At 48.1% G+C, this 21,528-nt stretch overlaps 1 pseudogene; it reads right to left on the bottom strand.

Moving 5' to 3' along the window:
* Positions 1–17,799: 17,799 nt before the first annotated feature.
* Positions 17,800–20,311, bottom strand: LOC136474124 (uncharacterized; annotated as a pseudogene).
* Positions 20,312–21,528: the final 1,217 nt, after the last annotated feature.

The raw sequence follows: 21,528 nt of genomic DNA, 5'->3' as shown, positions 1-21,528 counted from the left end.
ACGCTATCCACAATACAGCGGCAGGTGCCATGAATCCCGGCCTAACCATCGAGGGAATCGACAAAATGTGCCCCAGGCGCAGTCTCCGGTAGGACGACCAGAGCCCCAGCCTCGAGGGCCCAGGGCCTCGGGCCTTCAGCCAGCGCATTCAGAAGGCACCGTTCCCGCACCGTTTTTGGCCACCCACCAACATCACCAAATACACTGGGGAGACAAACCCAGGCATCTGGTTCGAAGACTTTCGGCTTGCCTATCGGGTCGGAGGAGTGGATGATGACTTCTTCATCATTCAATATCTTCCTATTTGCATGGGGGAATATGTTCGGGCGTGGCTCAAATTCCTTCCACACAATAGCATCCGCGACTGGGCGGACCTCAAGAGGGTCTTCGTCGGGAATTTCCAGGGGACGTATGTCCGACCGGGGAATTCCTGGGTCCTCAAGAGCTGTCAGCAAGAGCCTAGCGAGTCCCTGTGGGATTATATTCGTAGGTTCTCCCAACGATGCAACTCCCTCCCTAACATCGTCGACGCAGACATCATCAGCGTGTTCCTCTCCGGAATGAACTGCAAGTCCCTTATCCACAAGCTTGGCTGCTTGAAACCCCGTACCACCCGTGACCTGCTTGACATAGCCACCAACCATGCCTCCGGTGAGGAGGCAGTCGGAGCGGTCTTGAGCGAAGGCTGGGACAAGGTTAAAGCCAAATGCATGGACCCAGACGAAGGCCCCTCCATGCAGAGGGGCAAGAAAAACAAAAAGGATCGACGTCGGTCGGACAGCACCCCGCTGGTCACCGCGACCGATCGCACGGTCAAGTAGCCCCATCAGGGACTGCCTGACCACTTCAACAAACTCATGGACGATCCATGCCCCAACCACTCCTACCCTATAACACACCTCTACAAGGAGTGTGAGCTCCTCAAACGTTTCCTTCGACAGGCCGGCGAGCCAAAGGAGGGAGACGGCAAAGAGGCAGCACCCAAGAAGGGAGGTAGATAGGCAAAGACGCGGACGACTTCCCCGACGCTGACGAATGTATCATGATCTTTGGCGGATCCAACGCCGTCTAGACCAAGCGACAGCATAAGGTTCGCTATCGAGAGGCATGCGCCGCCGAGTCAGCCATCCCCTCCTTCCTTAGCTGGTCGAAGTCTCCGATCACCTATGATCAGAGGGACCATCCCTCCCACATCGCAAGACCAGGATGCTATCCGCTCGTCGTCGACCCCATCGTCCACAAAAAGTGGCTTATGAAGGTGCTGATAGACGGCAGCAGCGGCCTCAATATCCTGTACATCGACACCCTCGATGCCATGCGCATCCCCTGATCGGAACTCTGCCCAGCGGGCTCCCCCTTCCACAGGGTAATCCCGGGAGCACGGGCATACCCGCTCGGGCAGATCGATCTGCCCGTCATGTTCGGCAGCTGAGCCAACTTCCGCTCGAAGGTTCTCACCTTCAAGGTGGTGGACTTTCCAGGGTCCTACCACGCAATCTTGGGGCGGCCATGCTATGCGAGATTCATGGCAATCACCAACTACACCTACCTCAAGCTGAAGATGCCGGGACCAAACGGCGTCATCACTGTGAGCAGCACGTTCTCGCACGCCTTCACATGCGACCACAAACACTACGAGCTCGCCACTATGGTCGTCAACTCGTCCGAACTCCCACGGCTCGGGGAGTCGTCGGTCCCGGTAGCCCCGGACTATAACCAACCAACTTCCTCGTCGGCCTTCCGCCCGCTCGAAGAAACCAAGACAGTGGGAATCGACCCCACCAACCCAACCAAGATAGTTCAGATCAGGACCTAGCTCCTGGCCAAATAGGAATGTGAGCTCGTCGACTTCCTGCGCGACAATCGTGATGTCTTCGCATGGCAGTCGTCTGACATGCCGGGGATACCCTGGATGTCGCTGTAACAGAACCGACCAATTATACAAGATTAAGTAAGAAAATCATCCGCCAGAATAGATGATTTAACAAACTTAAGCCCGTATAACCCGGTAGTCCGTGAAATCACGAAGGATTTCAAACCAACTTCCATTCCAGCCAAGATCGTAATAAGTTTAGCGGTCACCATCACATATTACATAAAAGTTCGCATCTCAGATACATAAGAGTTTAAAGCATAGTTATTACAAAATGAGTTCGAATAAAAGTAGGGAAGCCATTTGTTTAAAACCACACACACTCACACGGAGTTCAAATACAGTGCCAGCTAATGATCATCTCCAACAAAAGCATTAGACGAGACATACGGAATGACCATGCCCATGGTCCTAAGCACCACCCATCGCAGGATAAAGGCAGTTGATACAGTAGCCGTAATACATCTGCCCATCTGCAACAAGTGGGAATAAAACCCTGAGTACGAGAAGGTACTCAGCTAGACTTACCCGACATAACCGAAAATAAGTGACACCAAGGATTATGAAGGGCTTTATAGTAGGGTAGCTGACTCATTTGTAAAAAGAAGCATTTTTAGCATTTCAAGATCCTTTCCAAAAGCATTATTGTCAAGTTAATTATTATTAACCTGTCGACTAGATTTGCACCTATACTAGAGCAAACATGTGATTAAGCCAATAATGATAACCAATGATCATTAACAACTTTCATATTGTCATATTCATTATAACTGTCCAAGTGTTCCATTAACATTACTACGATGAAGTAACTCAAGTCAAGTGCTCACTATCCAGGAGCGATGGCGATTCGAATCGATTCCTAACCAGCTGGTGATTTATTCCTTACACAAACCTCACTCACCCGCTAAAGTGAGGTATTGATCACCGAGTCAACTATCCAGGAGTCTCGAGTTTGCCAGGAACCACATGTACCCGGGGGCCGACCGACTGCACTTTGGTCTTATCATCTTGCCCCCGTGTCCTACCACACATGCTCCGGCACAGTGCGCTGCGGGCAATCTACTTGGCCCGAATAATCTCCTAGCTTCGCGGTCGGAAGGTACTTTATCTGGCCAGCTAAATGTAAGGCATGCGTTCAACATGGCTCGAGGCCCAACAACGGTCGGTCCTTAATCGACATAGACGGAAAGCACTATAGTTCAAAACTCTGTAAGTCTCCGTCCGGTCTCAACTTCATTTAACACTTAGTTATACCATGACTACATAGTTATCCAAGCAGATCCAGGTAACCACCTATAGCTCGCAGGTGACAGGAAATCACCCGACTTCTACCGGTCTAAGCCAGCTAAGCATTGACTCGACTGCGGATACCAGGGTAACAAGGATATAGTATAACAAAGGTAGACAAGGTATAATGCAGCAACGATTGCAACCAACTCCTGAACGTAATGCATCAATTAAAGTAAAGCATTTAATTAATAATTGCAAACCAGGGAGAAAATGCTCCGGGGCTTGCCTCTCTCGAAGGAGCTTGGGCGGTGATCGGGGCACTCTGGAAGTTCCTCAACGTCCTCCTCGTTGGCTTCGGGCACTTCCTGCAGCTGCACCTCGAGCTGCTCCTCGGGCTCCTCAGGTATGATGACTGGGTTCTCGGTTTGCGATCCTGTATGATGCAATGTGCGTAAGTGCTTCTGCAATCGGTGCATCGGATGAGATGAATACAATGGATATGCTTGAATGCAAGGTAGTCAACATCATCCAAGAACATATACTACAAGCACATGTCATCTACTGCATTCTCTTCTACTACTAATATGCTAAGTCAACACATCTTATTAAATGCTTCAAAGATACACCAAAGCTTCACTAATTTCTTAATCACACATAAAGCAACACTTGATTAAACCCTAATTAATAATAGGTTTGAATAGTAACATCTATTTTTATTGCTTAGAAAAATCTTAGAAAATTACCATAGCACAGTACTACCCTAAGTAGTCTACCATCAGATTTTCATGGTATTTGAATGAGTGGATTAGCCTACACAAAAATAACAAGCTATGGCATGATTATGAACATGAAAATACTTTGTACTGTGAAAAGTGTCAAACAACAGAGGAAATATTTTTCCTATGTTCTACACAGCAAATAACCACTGTACAAAAATTATCACATGCATGTTTTATACAAATTTTGCTCTCTAGCGAAAATAACAAAAATCAGCCATTAAAGGCACTTGAACTACACCTCATAATTTTTTCTACAGCACATGCATGACACATATTTTTCCTAGAAAGTACATTACATAAGAAGATTAACAAACTTGAAATCATACTTTTCTGTAGAGCTTTATTTAATCATTGATATTGCTGATAACTTGAAAAATGTGTAGAAAAGCCTATAGGCTTCAGAAATATTTTCTGAAGCCTATAGGTTTTTCTACATATTTTTCTACACATTTCTGAAGCCTATAGGTTTTTCTACACATTTTTCTACACATTTCTGAAGCCTATAGGTTTTTCTACACATTTTTCAAGTTATCAGCAATATCAAGGATTAAATAAAGCTCTACAGAAACGTATGATTCCAAGTTTGTTAATCTTCTTATGTAATGTACTTCCTAAGAAAAATATGTGTCATGCATGTGCTGTAGAAAAAATTATGAGGTGTAGTTCAAGTGCCTTTAATGGCTGATTTTTGTTATTTTCGCTAGAGAGCAAAATTTGTATAAAACATGCATGTGATAATTTTTGTACAGTGGTTATTTGCTGTGTAGAACATAGGAAAAATATTTCCTCTGTTGTTTGACACTTTTCACAGTATAAAGTATTTTCATGTTCATAATCATGCCATAGCTTGTTATTTTTGTGTAGGCTAATCCACTCATTCAAATACCATGAAAATCTGATGGTAGACTACTTAGGGTAGTACTGTGCTATGGTAATTTTCTAAGATTTTTCTAAGCAATAAAAATAGATGTTACTATTCAAACCTATTATTAATTAGGGTTTAATCAAGTGTTGCTTTATGTGTGATTAAGAAATTAGTGAAGCTTTGGTGTATTTTTGAAGCATTTAATAAGATGTGTTGACTTAGCATATTAGTAGTAGAAGAGAATGCAGTAGATGACATGTGCTTGTAGTATATGTTCTTGGATGATGTTGACTACCTTGCATTCAAGCATATCCATTGTATTCATCTCATCCGATGCACCGATTGCATAAGCACTTACGCACATTACATCATACAGGATCGCAAACCAAGAACCCAGTCATCATACCTGAGGAGCCCGAGGAGCAGCTCGAGGTGCAGCTGCAGGAAGTGCCCGAAGCCGACGAGGAGGACGTTGAGGAACTTCCAGAGTGCCCCGATCACCGCCCAAGCTCCTTCGAGAGAGGCAAGCCCCGGAGCATTTTCTCCCCGGTTTGCAATTATTAATTAAATGCTTTACTTTAATTGATGCATTACGTTCAGGAGTTGGTTGCAATCGTTGCTGCATTATACCTTGTCTACCTTTGTTATACTATATCCTTGTTACCCTGGTATCCGCAGTCGAGTCAATGCTTAGCTGGCTTAGACCGGTAGAAGTCGGGTGATTTCCTGTCACCTGTGAGCTATAGGTGGTTACCTAGATCTGCTTGGATAACTATGTAGTCATGGTATAACTAAGTGTTAAATGAAGTTGAGACCGGACGGAGACTTACAGAGTTTTGAACTATAGTGCTTTCCGTCTATGTCGATTAAGGACCGACCGTTGTTGGGCCTCGAGTCATGTTGAACGCATGCCTTACATTTAGCTAGCCGGATAAAGTACCTTCCGACCACGAAGCTGGGAGATTATTCGGGCCGAGTAGATTGCCCGCAGCGCACTGTGCCGGAGCATGTGTGGTAGGACACGGGGGCGAGATGATAAGACCAAAGTGCAGTCGGTCGGCCCCTGGGTACATGTGGTTCCTGGCAAACTCGAGACTCCTGGATAGTTGACTCGGTGATCAATACCTCACTTTAGCTGGTGAGTGAGGTTTGTGTAAGGAATAAATCACCAGCTGGTTAGGAATCGATTCGAATCGCCATCGCTCCTGGATAGTGAGCACTTGACTTGAGTTACTTCATCGTAGTAATGTTAATGGAACACTTGGACAGTTATAATGAATATGACAATATGGAAGTTGTTAATGATCATTGGTTATCATTATTGGCTTAATCACATGTTTGCTCTAGTATAGGTGCAAATCTAGTCGACAGGTTAATAATAATTAACTTGACAATAATGCTTTTGGAATAGATCTTGGAATGCTAAAAATGCTTCTTTTTGCAAATGAGTCAGCTACCCTACTATAAAGCCCTTCATAATCCTTGGTGTCACTTATTTTCAGTTATGTCTGGTAAGTCTAGCTGAGTACCTTCTCGTACTCAAGGTTTTATTCCCACTTGTTGCAGATGGGCAGATGTATTACGGCTACTGTATCAACTACCTTTATCCTGCAATGGGTGATGCTTAGGACCATGGGCATGGTCATTCCGTACATCTCGTCTAATGCTTTTGTTGGAGATGATCATTAGCTGGCACTGTATTTGAACTCCGTGTGAGTGTGTGTGGTTTTAAACAAATGGCTTCCACTACTTTTATTCGAACTCATTTTGTAATAACTATGTTTTAAACTCTGATGTATCTGAGATGCGAACTTTTATGTAATATGTGATGGTGACCGCTAAACTTATTACGATCTTGGCTGGAATGGAAGTTGGTTTGAAATCCTTCGTGATTTCACGGACTACCGGGTTATACGGGCTTAAGTTTGTTAAATCGTCTGCTCTGGCGGATGATTTTCTTACTTAATCTCGTATAATTGGTCGATTCTGTTACAGCTGGCATCAGAGCATGGTTTAGCGTGTTACTGTTCACAAGTGTATTTAAAACAAAAAGGCATTTGAAAAATGTGATTTCTAAACTAAAAAGTGTGCCAGTGGTCATATCCTTTATGCCTAGTTAAGGACTTTAGGTGGCTTAATTAAGTACTGACTTGGGGTTCTTGCATCATATTTCTCTTTTGTTGCTCATACGGCGTGCTATTGTATGAGTGCCACTTGTTTGAGTGGTAATGTATGGATCAATCGCCTCTACGCCTCGGTAAGTGTGAGTTGTGAGAGCATGATCGGATACACCGCCGATCTAGGGTGAATGCTTATATGATGTTGGAGTAATTACATGTTCTACGCATGTTTTACAAAGGTATCTCATGTGTGGGTATTCCGTCTATTGAGGCGATGCCGTCAATAGGACGATGGTTCAGGTAGTTACTACCGTTGTACACGTATCTGGGGATTCGTGTAGAGCGTGTAGATAAAAATTTACTGCTTTTTATGAATTCATTGGGAATTGGGCTGAAATGAATCTTCTGTAGGTACATAACAATGCTATTGTGTAGAAGGTATTAGCTACGTAATTGAGAGATCGTTTGTATGCCACCGAATTCATCGCTAGAAATTATTTATTTCTTAAGTTTGTGAGAACGTACGGCACGTACATACATCATATTACTTGTGCATTTCATGCATGTCATGCATTCCTCCCCTTATAAATTGATTATCTCTTTTTGATAAAAGTGTATCACCTAAAATATATTTCCACGGGGTAATAAAAGAACTTTTGCTACAGATGGCCCGCACGAAGCAGACTGCCCGTAAGTCCACCGGAGGAAGAGCACCTCGACGTCCGTTGGCCCTGAGGGAGCACCGCACCACGAACACCTTCTTGAGCGAGTTTGGCATGCCGACCTTGCTTTGGAGAGTGCTCCATGATGTGGGGTACCCAGAGGGTCAAGAGCCGGTGTACTCTTGGAATGAGAGCCAGTTAGCAGAGGATGGACTTGAAGTGGTAGAGATCACGGTTCCTGCTCTCGGTGATGCTCCAGATTGGGATGGTTGGCACTTGGAGTTTGAGGGTCGCACTCCTGCTGAGGGTGTAGAGGGAGCAGCTTTCCGTGTCATCAGGGACATCATGAGCAGATTTCCTAGTGAGCTTGCAGCAGCTCTAGCTGGCACCTTTCCTAGGGATGATCCTCGTGATGCTATTTGGGTTCAGCCTCAGGGAAGTGCCTTGGTCAGAGGTCCAGCTGAGGGACAGGCTAGCGACAATCATGCTATGAGTGCTATGTTCGCCGCCATCAGAGCGTATGAGGGTCTTGAGAGTACCTACTGGACTTTGACTGGCTTATGTGGTCAGGATAAGCTCAAGGGGAGAAAGCAGAAGAAGAGACAGGCACGTGCCATAGCTAGTTTGCAGGAGCAGTTAGCTGACATGAACTTACAGCGAAACCAGGCGGTTGAGAGAGGTGATAGAGCTATGCAGTGGGTGCATACGTTGACTCAAGCCAACAACAATGCAGACCACATGATTGGACAGTTGGTTCAGGAAAGGAATGAAGCCTGGGACGAGAGGGACCTTCTGCTACAGAGGGTCGATGAGCTAGAGGAGTACAACGGCAACCTGCACGAGGAGTTTCACATGCTCTACAATGGGGTTGGCCCATATGCTCCTCCAGACACCGCTGGCATGGACATCGACGACGACAACGAGGACGAGCCTGTAGTTTCACCTAGGGGCGATGGTGACGTCTCCGATCCCAATGATGGCCCCAAGGAGTAGGCTAGTTGCCTTGCGCTAGTATATAGGTCCTGTCGCGATGACCTTTCTTTTGTTGGCATGTAACCCAATGTATCTTGCTTCGAACTTATGAGACTTGGCGTGTGATTGGAACTTGGCTAGGAATGCGATATCTGAACGCATAAAAGTCCAGTGTATGTATGCTGGCAATTTGGTTGTATGGACGCGATGTTTGCTGTTGAAGTAATTTGATTAAGCGATGTTGTTTTAATTGGGATGCGATTGTTGTGCCTCTGTTTTATTGTATGAATTTATTCTCTCCAGTAAATTCAGTACGGCATAATTTTTCCTTCACTCGCAATTATTACAGCTTCACTCAATCATTACTTGTTGCTGAAATATGCAGATGACAAACACTCGCCGTACCACATATGAGGCCGCTGAGACTGGTGCTAACGGTGCGGGGACCGGTGGTGGTGGTGGAAACCACGGCAACAACAATGAGCCTCCCCATGAACCGCATTTGCCACCTCCTCCCCCGCTCACCCCAGAGGTGTTCTTCGCATAGTTGCTCGGGAGTCAGCGCAACACGGAACAATCCTAGAAGAACATGGAGGATTTTCCGCATACCACCGAGCCGAGCACACACTACGCCTTACCCCGGGCTCTAAGCCCGCCAAACAACGCCTGCGTCGCTTCGACGACGAAAGGCGTAGGGCCATAGGTGAGGAAATCGCCAAACTCCTAACAGCCGGGTTCATCAGGGAGGTCTTCCATTCCGACTAGCTTGCCAATCCCGTCCTGGTCAGAAAGAAGACCGAGAAGTGGAGAATGTGCATTGATTATACTAGACTTAACAAAGCGTGCCCGAAGGATCATTTCTCATTACCACGCATAGACCAGATAGTTGACTCCACCTCGGGTTGCGAAATCCTCTCCTTTCTGGATGCCTACTCAGGCTATCACCAGATCACGATGAAAGAGTTCGATAAGCTCGCAACCTCATTCATCACCCCGTATGGTTCGTACTGCTACGTGACCATGCCTTTTGGCCTAAAGAACGTTGGCGCCACCTACCAAAGGTGCATGCAGCAATGCTTCACCGACCAAATCGACCCGCTCGACCAGCCCGATCAGGCCGAGCGGCCAAAACCAACAATCGCCGTCTATGTTGATGACATAGTGGTCAAAATAGCTCAAGCTTGCGACCTGATCGCAGACTTGGCCGCGACGTTCACAAACCTCCAAAGGTTCAACATCAAGCTGAAATCCCAAAAAGTGTGTTTTCGGGATTCCAAAGGGGAAACTTCTTGGATACATCGTATCCGAGCGCGGCATCGAAGCCAACCCTAAAAAGATCACGGCCATCTTCAACATGGGCCCCATACGCAATGTCAAGGGCGTGTAGAGGCTCACCGGTTGCCTGGCTACCTTAAGCCGCTTCATCTCCCGGCTCGGCGAACGGGGGATGCCGCTCTACAAGCTTCTCAAAAGGACGGACGCCTTCGTCTGGACTGAGGAAGCCCAACAGGCTCTCAAAAGCCTCAAAATGTCCCTAACATCTTTCCCAATCCTCGTCGCTCCCGAGCGGGGAGAACCCCTCCTCCTTTACGTCGTGGCAAATAACCACGTGGTGAGCGCCGCCCTGGTCGTAGAGAGGGAGGAACCGGGACACCAGCTCAAAGTGCAGCGACCCATGTACTTCATCGGAGAAGTGCTTACCGACCCCAAGGTCCGGTACCCCCAAGTGCAGAAACTCCTATACGTCATACTAATGGTGACCAGGAAGCTCCTACACTACTTCACCGACCACGAAGTCACGGTCATCACTTCATACCCACTCGGAGACATCATCCGCAACCACGACGCCGCGGGACGAATCTCCAAGTGGGCTCTTGAACTCATGGGCCATGACATCAGATATACCCCCCGCACCGCTATTAAGTCTTAGGCTCTCGTGGATTTTGTCGCCGAATAGACGGAGGTCCAGCTACCAATCCCGGACGTCACCCATGAATACTGGACAATGTACTTCGATGGGTCTGTAATGGCACCCGGCTTGGGAGCTGGAGTGGTTCTGATCTCCTCGGATGGGAGTAGGCTCCGTTACGCCATCCGCCTCCACTTCTCAGCTTTAAACAACACCACGGAATATGATGCCCTTATCAACGGACTCCGCATCGCCATCGAGCTCGGCGCTACGTGACTCTACGTCCATAGCGACTCGAAACTAGTCGTTGATCAGGTCATGAAGGAGTCCTCCTACAAAAGCCCCCTCATGATGGCATACTGCCAAGAGGTGCGCAAGCTTGAGGACAAATTCCAGGGGATCGAACTGCATCACATCCCTCGAAGGGACAACGATGCCGCCGATTTCCTTGCAAAGTTGGCCGCCAGGCGAGATCCATCCCCAAGCGGGGTCTTCATCAATGACATCCACGAGCCGTCCGCTCGCATCTTGGAAGGTCCGACCCGGATGCACCCGATGCCCAGTCGGTGCTCGGGGGCTCTAACCCCGACGCCCAACCAGCAGCCAGGGGCTCCGATCCCAGTACCTCTACGCCACCCGTGAGCGTCACCGTATTGGCGCCTGGTTAAACCGATTGGCGAGTACCGCTACTCGCCTACATCCTCGAAGAGGTTCTCCCACCCGAAAGGATGGAGGCCCGATGAATCGCTCGACGCACCAAGACCTTCGTTGCACTTGGTGATGAGCTCTACAAATGAAGCCCATCAGGGGTACTCATGAAGTGTATCCTCACTAGCCAAGGGAGGGATCTCCTCCTCGAGGTTCATGCCGGCATTTGCGGGCATCACGTGGCCCCAAGGTCACTGGTCGAAAAAGCCTTCCACCAAGGTTTTTACTGGCCCACCGCACTACAAGATGCAGAGGAAGTCGTTCGCAGGTGTGAGGGATGCCAGTTCTACGCCCGGCAAACCCATTTGTCGGCACAAGAGCTCCAAACCATCCCTATCACCTGGCCATTCGTGGTCTGGGGCCTCGACATGGTAGGACCCCTCAAAAAGGCTCTGGGTGGTTTCACTCACCTACTCATAGCGGTCGACAAATTCACCAAGTGGATAGAGGCCAAACCCATCACCAACATTCGGTCGGAGGAGGCAGTCAAATTCTTCCTTGGCATCATCTACCGATTCGGCGTTCCCAACTGTATCATCACTGACCACGAGACCAACTTCACCGGAAAAAAGTTCCTAAATTTCAGCGACGCATACGGTATCAGGATCGACTGGGCCTCGGTCGGACATCCATGAACTAATGGTCAGGTCGAACGCGCCAATGGCATGGTCCTCCAAGGACTTAAGTCACGCATCTTTGACCGACTCAACAAATACGCCGGGCAATGGGTTGCGGAGGTCCCAGCGATCCTCTGGAGCCTGAGAACGACCCCAAACCGATCTACCGGATTCACACCCTTCTTCCTAGCCTATGGAGCCAAGGCAGTGTTGCCCTCCAACCTCGACCATGGCGCACCAAGAGTGAAGGCTTTCGACCGCGACCGAGCCGCGGAGGCCCAACAAGACACAGTCGACCTACTCAAAGAGGCCCGTGAAGCAACCATCATTCGCTCCGCTCGCTACCAACAAACCCTCCGCAGGTACCATGAAAGGAAGATCAGAGGAAGGATTCTCGAAGTCGGCGACCTCGTACTCCGGAGGACCCAATCAACGAAGGAAAAACACAAGCTCTCTCCACCATGGGAAGGACCCTATACGGTAACCGAAGTAGTCCGACCGGGCACCTATCGACTGAAGGACAACAACGGAAACCTTCTCAACAACACTTGGAACATTGAACAGCTACGTCATTTTTTCCCTAAATTTGGTCTAAACCACTTTTTTGTTAGAACACGCTCCCGTAAGAGCACCCCTGCCCGAAACACTTTCAGCCCGGGTCGCTCGGGGGCTCCATAAGGGTACAATATTAAAATATTACCCCTCTTTTTTACCGCAAGATAAAGCAATTGTGTCCCCAAACAGAAACACATTCCATTCCCTGTGTTTACCTTACGTAACTCTGTTCTTACTCCTAACCAAACGCACCCCGCCTTTTCCTATGGTCACGAACAGTTGAGCCTCGCGGGCCACGCCCTAGGCTCACAAGCTCGCGGCCTACGGAACAAACGGGCAGGTACGAGAAAGAAAGGATAAAAAACAAAAATTATGCTAAGATAAACACAGGGAACGAATATCGTGGTTCTGTCACAAGGACAGCACGGATGTGTTCATTAATACAAAACTATTCACACGAGGGCTAACCCACGATTGACAAGCGCAGGTACCGGTCGGACGTTTCCAACTGGAGCTCTTCGAACCCCGTCACTCCAGTCATGCAGGCACCACCACACGAAATCTCCGCTGAGAGACCAACCGGCCCCCTGAGTCAATCGAATCGCTCAGTATCCACACCTGAGATATAGGTAGGAAGCGAAGGGGCGCCCCATGCGGGCCACGCCGACTCCATCTCGAATGACGAGCATGGGTCTCGGTCGGACATTTCCGACTGAAGCTCTCTGAACCCCGTCTCTCAGGTCCTCAAGGTGAGCATGTGTTCATTAATACAAAACTATTCACACGAGGGCTAACCCACGATTGACAAGCGTAGGTACTGGTCGGACGTTTCCAACTGGAGCTCTTCGAACCTCGTCACTTTAGTCGTCAAGGTAAAACACTACCAAAGCCCCTCTATTTCTTTATAATCATTTCATACATCCATGCGCGCATTTCATACCATACGCCTGAACCCCCCGGACGGTTAGGGCATGAACCGCCCGGGGGCTTGGGAACTAAGCATCGCACGTGCAGCGAAATGCACTAGAACGCTCCATGTTGCGTCACGGAGCGGCGGCTTGCCTCATTCGATATGAGCAACCGAAACAGAGCCAGGGGAGAAAATCGTAGATGAGCACCGTGCGGCCTTTGCCCGGTCTGGCAAACCGGGTCATCTCAACCTTCTCGTTTGATCCTTAACCTCTCGTCAAGCCCACAGAATCTCCATCAAGGAGAGGCCGTTAGGCCACCCGGGTCGGTCTCTAGAACGACCTAGGCATTTGCCGGCCTATAGGTAAAGGAGTAGTGGAATGCCACAAGAGGGCTATGCCGACCCCATCACGAACGATGGACTCGGATTCCGCTCGATCACACCCGTTAGCGAGCTCACCGAGCTAGTCTTTGAGCCTGAGCGATCGGGACAGGCGACGAAACTCAGCCCCTCCAGTTGTGAGGAACCAGATGGGGTAGCGCAAAATGACTCACACCAACCCCCACGAAGGCTCGACAGGGCTCGGGGGCTCAAATGCTAAGGGACCACAACTCCGAACTCGCGTCGACTGGATCGGCGACATCTGGCTACGGCTCTTGGGACCGCGACTCCTAAACTCGCGTCGACGGGATAGGCGACATCTGGCTACGGCTCTTGGGACCGCGACTCCTAAACTCACGTCGACGGGATAGGCAACATCCGACTATGGCTCTTGGGACCACGACTCCTAAACTCACGTCGACAGGATCGGCGACATCCGGCTATGGCTCCTGGGACCGTGACTCCTAAACTCGTGTAACGGCTTCCTGAACTAACTAAACTAACTCTCTCGATCCATGGCGTGCACCGACACCAGGGTCCGTTCATGACTCCGCCTCACCCGATCCCGCGGCACGCATCGATGCCAAAAGATCAGTGAGCTCTGACACAACCGAACCGAGCTATCTCCACCCACGGCGCGCACCGACGCCAGGGTCCGTTCATGACTCCATCTCACCCGATCCCACGGCATGCATCAACGCCAAAAGATCAGTGAGCTCTGACACAACCGAACCAAGCTATCTCCACCCACGGCGCGCACCGACGCCAGGGTCCGTTCATGACTCCGACTCACCCGATCCCACGGCGCGCAACGACACCGTGGTTAAACAAAATTCCATCTCAAACTAAAAAATGCGCATACACGCCTGCTGAGACAACACTCCCAGCCGGTTTGGCCCGAACCGTCTAGGGCTCGGGGGCTACACCCGCGGGTGCGCTCGCACGCACCCGCCGACAAATAGAAAAACATCCCCCGTTGACAAACTCAGAAGCACCCCCCAACCGGTTCAGCACGAACCGCCTGGGGGCTCGGGGGCTACACCGGCGGGTGCGCTCACGCGCACCCATCGGCAAGACAAAAATCCCCTAGACGATTCTGCTCGAATCGCCCGGGGGCTCGGGGGCTCCTGTCGGGTTCATAAACCCGGGGTCCCTCGGGGACCGGCTTCCACGCCAGGGCTCGGCCTAGGAGGATGGCCTTCTTTTCTTCTAGACCGGCCCGAGAGTCTAAATTCAACAGACCGGAGCACTCGCTTCAAGCCCTGGCCGCCTTTGGCCCATCTTTCTGACCGGAGCGCTAGCTCAGGCTCAGGCCAACTTCAAACGGCCTCTCTGATCGGAGCGCTAGCGTCAGGCTTCGGCTGCCTTCGCACGGCCTCCACTCGGAAAGCCTAACCCGAGGACCGCCTCTGACTCCGACCCCGTGTCTCCGACCGAGGTTCATAAAGAGCCTTGCCCATCGCTACTCTCCGACTGACGCGCCAGAACCGACTGGGGACCATCCGATCGGGGACGTCTGCTCGGAAAGAACTAGAAGGCGTACGAAGGAAGGCAAGACGGAGCTCACAAGTCAAACCACGGCACCAAGGACCATACCCTGCGGAGCAGCACTTTACAACCGCCCTACCACGAACAGTATTGTAGGCACCGACATTTACCTCTACAGTATTGTAGGCGTTGGTCAAAACACCCATACGGTAAGACCCCCCATGTGCCTCTGGGCATCAACAGTATTGTGGGCGCCAGAATTCACCGTACCAGGTAAACGTGGTACAGCCATGCCTCCAGTCGGCGAGACGGCATTTTTGTAAGTACCGACGTCCTCCAGTCTTGAAGAAAACAGCTCAACCTCCCACATGTACCTGACATTCTACAGCGACATCAACAGTATTGCGGGCGCCCACCATTGTCACATCCCCGTCGGCGTGGACAACAAGGCTTAGAAATGTCCGTACTCTCTCTCTTCCTTTCACTTGTAAAGCCATCCCCTTCTTCTATAAAATGGGATGTGCTCCCTCCAAACATAGATAGTGAACCCAAGTCGACTTCTTCAAGTTCAGGTTCATTAGATCAATAGCTCGCAACCCCTAAGCACACGCTAGGACACTTCGTTCATAGCATAGCTCCTGTCGATCTCGGCCCTTCCGTCTGGACCGACCGGACACCCCGTCTCTCTCTCTCTTTCTCTCTCTCTCTCTCTCTCTCTCTCTCGTTTGTAACCCCACTACAGACTTCGAGCACCTGGGCTCAGGAATAAAGTCACCAACCGACCCCGACTGGACGTAGAGCATGTTGCCTGAACCAGTATAAATCCTATGTCATTGAGTGCTAGGTCACCTCCGATCACAACGTACAGCAAAACTACAAATATTTACTAGTTGGTCACTTTCTGCACCGACAAGGACCAAAAGCTAGATCATAATAATTTACAAGTGGTAATGGTCTACAAGTGATAATGGTTCGAGAAAGGGAGGATAGAGGATTATGGATTAGTCTATGTAATGGGGAGAATTTGTAGGAAACAAGGCTTAAATCCATAATACCACATGGGGACATTTGCAAGGGCAAGATAAGTTTTTATGTGGTATCCTTTAATTTTTCAAGTAGTATCTTTTAGCATCATATAATCTTGCCCCTTGCATTGCATCCTAGCAAGTAGGTAGTTTTTTTCCAAAATTTAAAATTCTATTATTTGCTTGCTTTGGTCGTGTTGTCATCAATCACCAAAAAGGGGGAGATTGTAAGGAAAATGGACCCTATGCCCATTTACTTTGGATTTTGGTGTTTGATGACCAACACAACCAAGTTGGACTAATGAATTTGCAAGTTATTGTTTTGTAGTTCAATAGGGTGCAAGACGTGACTTGAACGAAGGCGACGTGATGATCCGATGATCAACACCATAAGCAAGACCCTAGGAGCACAAGAGAAGATCCAAGATATCAAGCAAAGTCCAAGCACGAAGATAGGAACCAAGCCGTACGCAAGATCGCGAAGAAACGAGTTCACAGAGGTGACCGGACGCTGGAGGAAAGTGACCGGAGGCTCCGATCAAGAGGCTCGGCAACAGCAGGCATCAGTAGCAGTGACCGGACGCTGAGTACTGAAATCGACCGGATGCACCGATGGCACTGTTCATCATTCCAGCAACACATTCAGCATTGACCGGACGCTGGTGGCAAATCAACCGAACGCAGAATAGCAGCGTCCGATCGAGTACAAAGAGGTTCCAGAGCGGCGAAATTGTGACCGGACGCGTCCGGTGGCATGTGACCAGACGCTGGCAGCGTTCAATCAGTTGATCGCAGCTATAACGGTCAGAACGACCTGACGCGTCCGGTCAGGATGTGATCAGCGTTCGGTCAGTAGCAGAAAAGCGGGATTTCATTCCCAACGGCTACTTTCTCAGTGGGACTTATAAATACAACTCCCAACCGGCCAAATGGTATAGTGGAGCTGAGGAAACAATAAGGGTGTTGATACACCATTTTAGTGATCTTCACCTATATAGTGCTTAGTGTTTTATTATGTGATTAGCGTAGGTGCTTTGCGAAGTGCTTAGGTTGATTAGACCACCGCTTTATGCGTTTGCTCTAGGTTTAGGCCTAGTGTTTAGTGAGGTTTGCATACCTCTTACCACTCGATGCTTGCGAGCACCATTGTTGTACATCGGAGGGCTTATAGTCTTGCGAAATCACACCAATCGCGTTTGTGGTGTGGCCGCCACCGTGTACCGGAGGGAACAAGGCCCGCGACGTTTCGACCGGAAGCTTGATAGTGAAGACGGCGGGGAGCATCCGGGAGAGACTTGCCGGAAGACACGTCGGAGCCCCACTTGCGCGTGAAGAAGGCCCGAGGCTATCCACGGAGTTACCCGACCAGAAGCTTAGCGGAGGGACTCCAACGAGGACTATGTGGAAGCTTGCGTGCTTCTCGATATCTCGATAAAAATACTGGAGTAGTTGACGAGAGTTTGCATATCTCCACCTTGCTCTTTAGCTTCCGCATTTACATTGATTGTATTACTATTTTTATAGTAGAGATAGCAACACACTAGCAAAACCGTAGTTGCACATTTAGACAGTTCATCTATTACATAGGTTTTGCTAGGATTAGAAAAAAAAAGGTCATAGTTTAAAAGTAGATTTTTAAGCTTTTTAATTCAACCCCCCCTGCAACCAGATTACAAGCAGTGGTCCAACTCAAGAAACTGTTCGAGTCACATCGACCTTGCTAACTGAAACTAAGAAAACAGCAATCTCCAGGGCCTGTGCAAGGCTAGCCCAAACCCTGCAAGCCAACATGGTCACTGGCTAGCGCCATAAACCAGACTGGGGAACAGCCAGAGGCTGCCTATTTGACTGTAGTCCGGTGAGAAATCAATACCATACATCATGGAGTCAACTACGAACCTGTTAGTTCCCTTCCATTTTGTAAAATTTTTCAAGATTCCCCGTCACATCGAATCTTTGGACGCATGCATGAAGCATTAAATATAAATAAAAAATAAAACTAATTACACAGTTTAGACGAAATTCACGAGACGAATCTTTTAAGCCTAATTAGACTATGATTGGACATTAATTGCCAAATAACAACGAAAGTGCTACAGTACCATTTCGCCAAAAAAATTCGCCAACTAAACACTACCTATGTGGCCGTGCGGCACTGACTGACCAACCTCCAGCGCTGTCCAGGCCTCTTCAGGATCAGCGTCATCAAATAGCCTGGCAACATAAACGCAGTTACTCTTACTCTTCCCTTCCCATCGCTCGGGGTTAACACAAGAAAATGCAGGGTTCCTCCTATCCAGGCTAAGCAACAGCGCATGGTTTTCCAGCTTCTCCATCTGTACCAACTTGGCTGGCTTCACTGAGAAGTCAAGGCGAAAGACCTCAAAAAATCTAATGTGGCTGCTAAGTGAGGGAAGAGAACTACGAGTAATTGCGAGCTTAACCATGATAAGCATGTCACCACAGACCACCAGCCATGGGGTAAGAGGCAGGCACTGCAGGGACCTCCACGTAACTGCTACTTCTTTCATGCTGAATTGAGGAGTCAATTGGATAGTATGAAGCCTCATAAGAGCATCTATGACAAGGATATGCCCTTTGAAGAACACAACCTGATAGATGCGTTCATGGTCAAGATGAAGAGGATGCTCTGACCAGGCGTTTGTTCCAACCTGCCACTCAAACATGGAGGCCCTTGAGAAAAGGAGGAGCGCGAGTTGGATGAACTGAATGGGGCCGTCAAGATTGTTGTTGCATGGTAGTTCGGGTGCTTTCACCTTGGCACCAGTGTATGCATCGTCGAGGAGGCAGTGTTCCTCACATGTAAAGATAAGATACCCATGTGAGCAGCCCAGATAGTGCATTTCATTTGGAGTGTTTTGAGGTGTTGAACATTGAAGGGATAGGTTTTTCTTGGTAAGGTCACTGAGCTGCCATTTGCAATTAGACAAACGGAGGGTCTTGATACCTCTGCTATGTGGAGGGACATAAGGATCATCTGGTTCAAGGTGGAGAGGTGGGAAGTTGAAAGCATACACAGAGGGGAAGGAAGAGACTGCTGCACGCCAAGAGTGGCAGGTGCCACTAAGCAAGGAAGTCCTGGAATGAGTTGATGAGAATAATGATTTCATGAAGCAGGCTGTCCACGAGATCTGCACAAACATAAGGTCCAGATAAAGTCGATGAAGTAGAGCCTGAGGTGTGACAGGTGGTCTTAGAGGGCTTCTCCACAATGGTAACTTCTCTGTCACATAGAAATTCAATAACAGTGGATCAGAATAAAGAACTGAAACATAATAGAGTTATACTGTTGGAAACTGTAGGAAATGCAGTAGGATGTAACTGAACAATAAGGCATGGTGGTCTATCTTGACATACTAAACTTCAATCGGGACAAGCTATGTCAGAACCACCAATGGTTTGCTTTTTTCCACAATAGCATAGCTTGTTTGGGTGCACTCCAATCCACTATAATCCACTTGGGTTCGGAGGGATTGGAGTGGAAACTTAACTAATTTTCCACCCCAATCCTTCCCAACCCATGTGAATTGGGGTGGATTGAAGTGCATCCAAACAGGGGATGGAGACCCAAATTAAAGGAGGCCAGTGCACTAACTGCCCCACTACTAATTGACCAAAAATACCCTAAATATATCACTGCCATTTTGATCAAAATGTCACGCTAATTTATCAACAAAATACACTAAATTTCTCTACCAGTCCACCAAATGATTCGACACTTTTTTCTTTTTTTAACACCAAGACTAGACATTTCAGTAGTATACTGATTGATGTGCTCGTCTATTGACTAGCGATTGACTAAACCAAGACTACTGATTGATTGATGGGTGGCAAGAGCTCGTGGATTCTCTCCTGTTTCTGTCTTGGATACGCCCTAATTAAGGAGCGGGGGGGAAGATGAGTGGTTAGGGTTGGGGTCAGCCTACAGACCTGGTGTTGAGAGTGGCATCCGCCAGCGACGAGGATTCGGCGCCCTGCTGCGACGACGGCGCTCCGTGGCGGCGGCTTCCCGCCATGGAGGTCGTGTGGAGGCGTTGGTTGCTCGAGCTCATGCTCCTTGCCTGATTGCCTCCATGGAGAGGAGAACGTCCCAAGGTAAAACAAAAGCAGGCCCAGTCGGCCCAACTAAAACAAGGTCTGGTCGGCCCAGTTCATTCTATTACGTATTGTTGAAGATAGTAAAAACAATACTTCAATTTTTTTTTTTGAAAACAACTATTTACCCCGAGCAGAGTTCTAGTACAGTTTCGAGTCAACTTTAAATTTAACTATATGATTCATGTAAAAAAGTTGTTAATATTTATAATACCGAATATGTATCATTAGATTTATCGAAGAATATATTTTCATGCTACACCTATTTATGTTATATTGATATATGGCTCTGTTCGCTTGTCTTATAATCTGTACTTTTTAGCCTGTTTTTTCAGCCGGAACAGTGTTTTTCTCTTACAACAAATCAGCCGGAACAATGTTTCGGCTTGTTTTTTAGATGCAGTGGAGACTAACAAGACACGCAGATTTAGATGCAGTGGCAAAGGCGGTATATATCAGTCAATTATGATTCACACATTGTCCCTCCATTTCAACACGTTGCGTGGGCTAGAAATGCAAGAGGAATAAGTAGTCCTTTTATTGCCTAATAGCATCTATATATATAAGCCGGTACCAGTGGCGGATGCACGATGCGGGATAAGGGGGGGCTAAAACAATGAAGATATTGATTTGCATGAAAATTTAATGGTGAAATCAAGCTTTTGCTACAGTGATTAGGCTTGAAATCAAGACATTAGGGGGGCTGGAGCCCCCCTAGCCCCCCCCCTTTGGATCCGCCACTGGCCGGTACAAATGTGTGTGTATGTCCCTCTTGCATACCGAGCCGCAAATAAAGTCTGCGTATAAAGGTACTTGAGCAAACATACTACTGTTACATATAAATAGCATAACCAAAATGGGAAAACTCGCTAGGCTGCTCAAAATTCGCTACCCTCGTCAAATTAAAGAAGCGTGAAACACACATGGTGGAAGGATGTCTTGACGATGACGCCAAGAGGTTGGAGCTATGAGCACTATAAGCCTTTGATAAGTTGACTGATCGAACCTGATACAGATATAGGGTGAATGTTGTCTTCATTTTTCAACGGGGAGCTGGCAGGACAGCTCCTAGTTCTACACCATAACAAAAGAGGGAGATATATGATGATGTGAATATTTGTTCAACTAGAGAAATGTTTGACAATGCCATGACAGTGAGGATTAGTAATGTACTCCCTCCATTCCAAATTATAGACATCTTGACTTGTTTAGATACATAACTTTTGATATATATACTTAGATATACACTATGTCTAGATACACATAGATATATAGTAAAAGTAATGTATCTAAGATAATTAAAACATCTTATAATTTA

The sequence above is a fragment of the Miscanthus floridulus genome, chromosome 8 (genome assembly GCF_019320115.1).
Source record: "Miscanthus floridulus cultivar M001 chromosome 8, ASM1932011v1, whole genome shotgun sequence".
Lineage (NCBI taxonomy): Eukaryota > Viridiplantae > Streptophyta > Magnoliopsida > Poales > Poaceae > Miscanthus > Miscanthus floridulus.
This window is presented reverse-complemented; position numbering and strand designations above follow the sequence as displayed.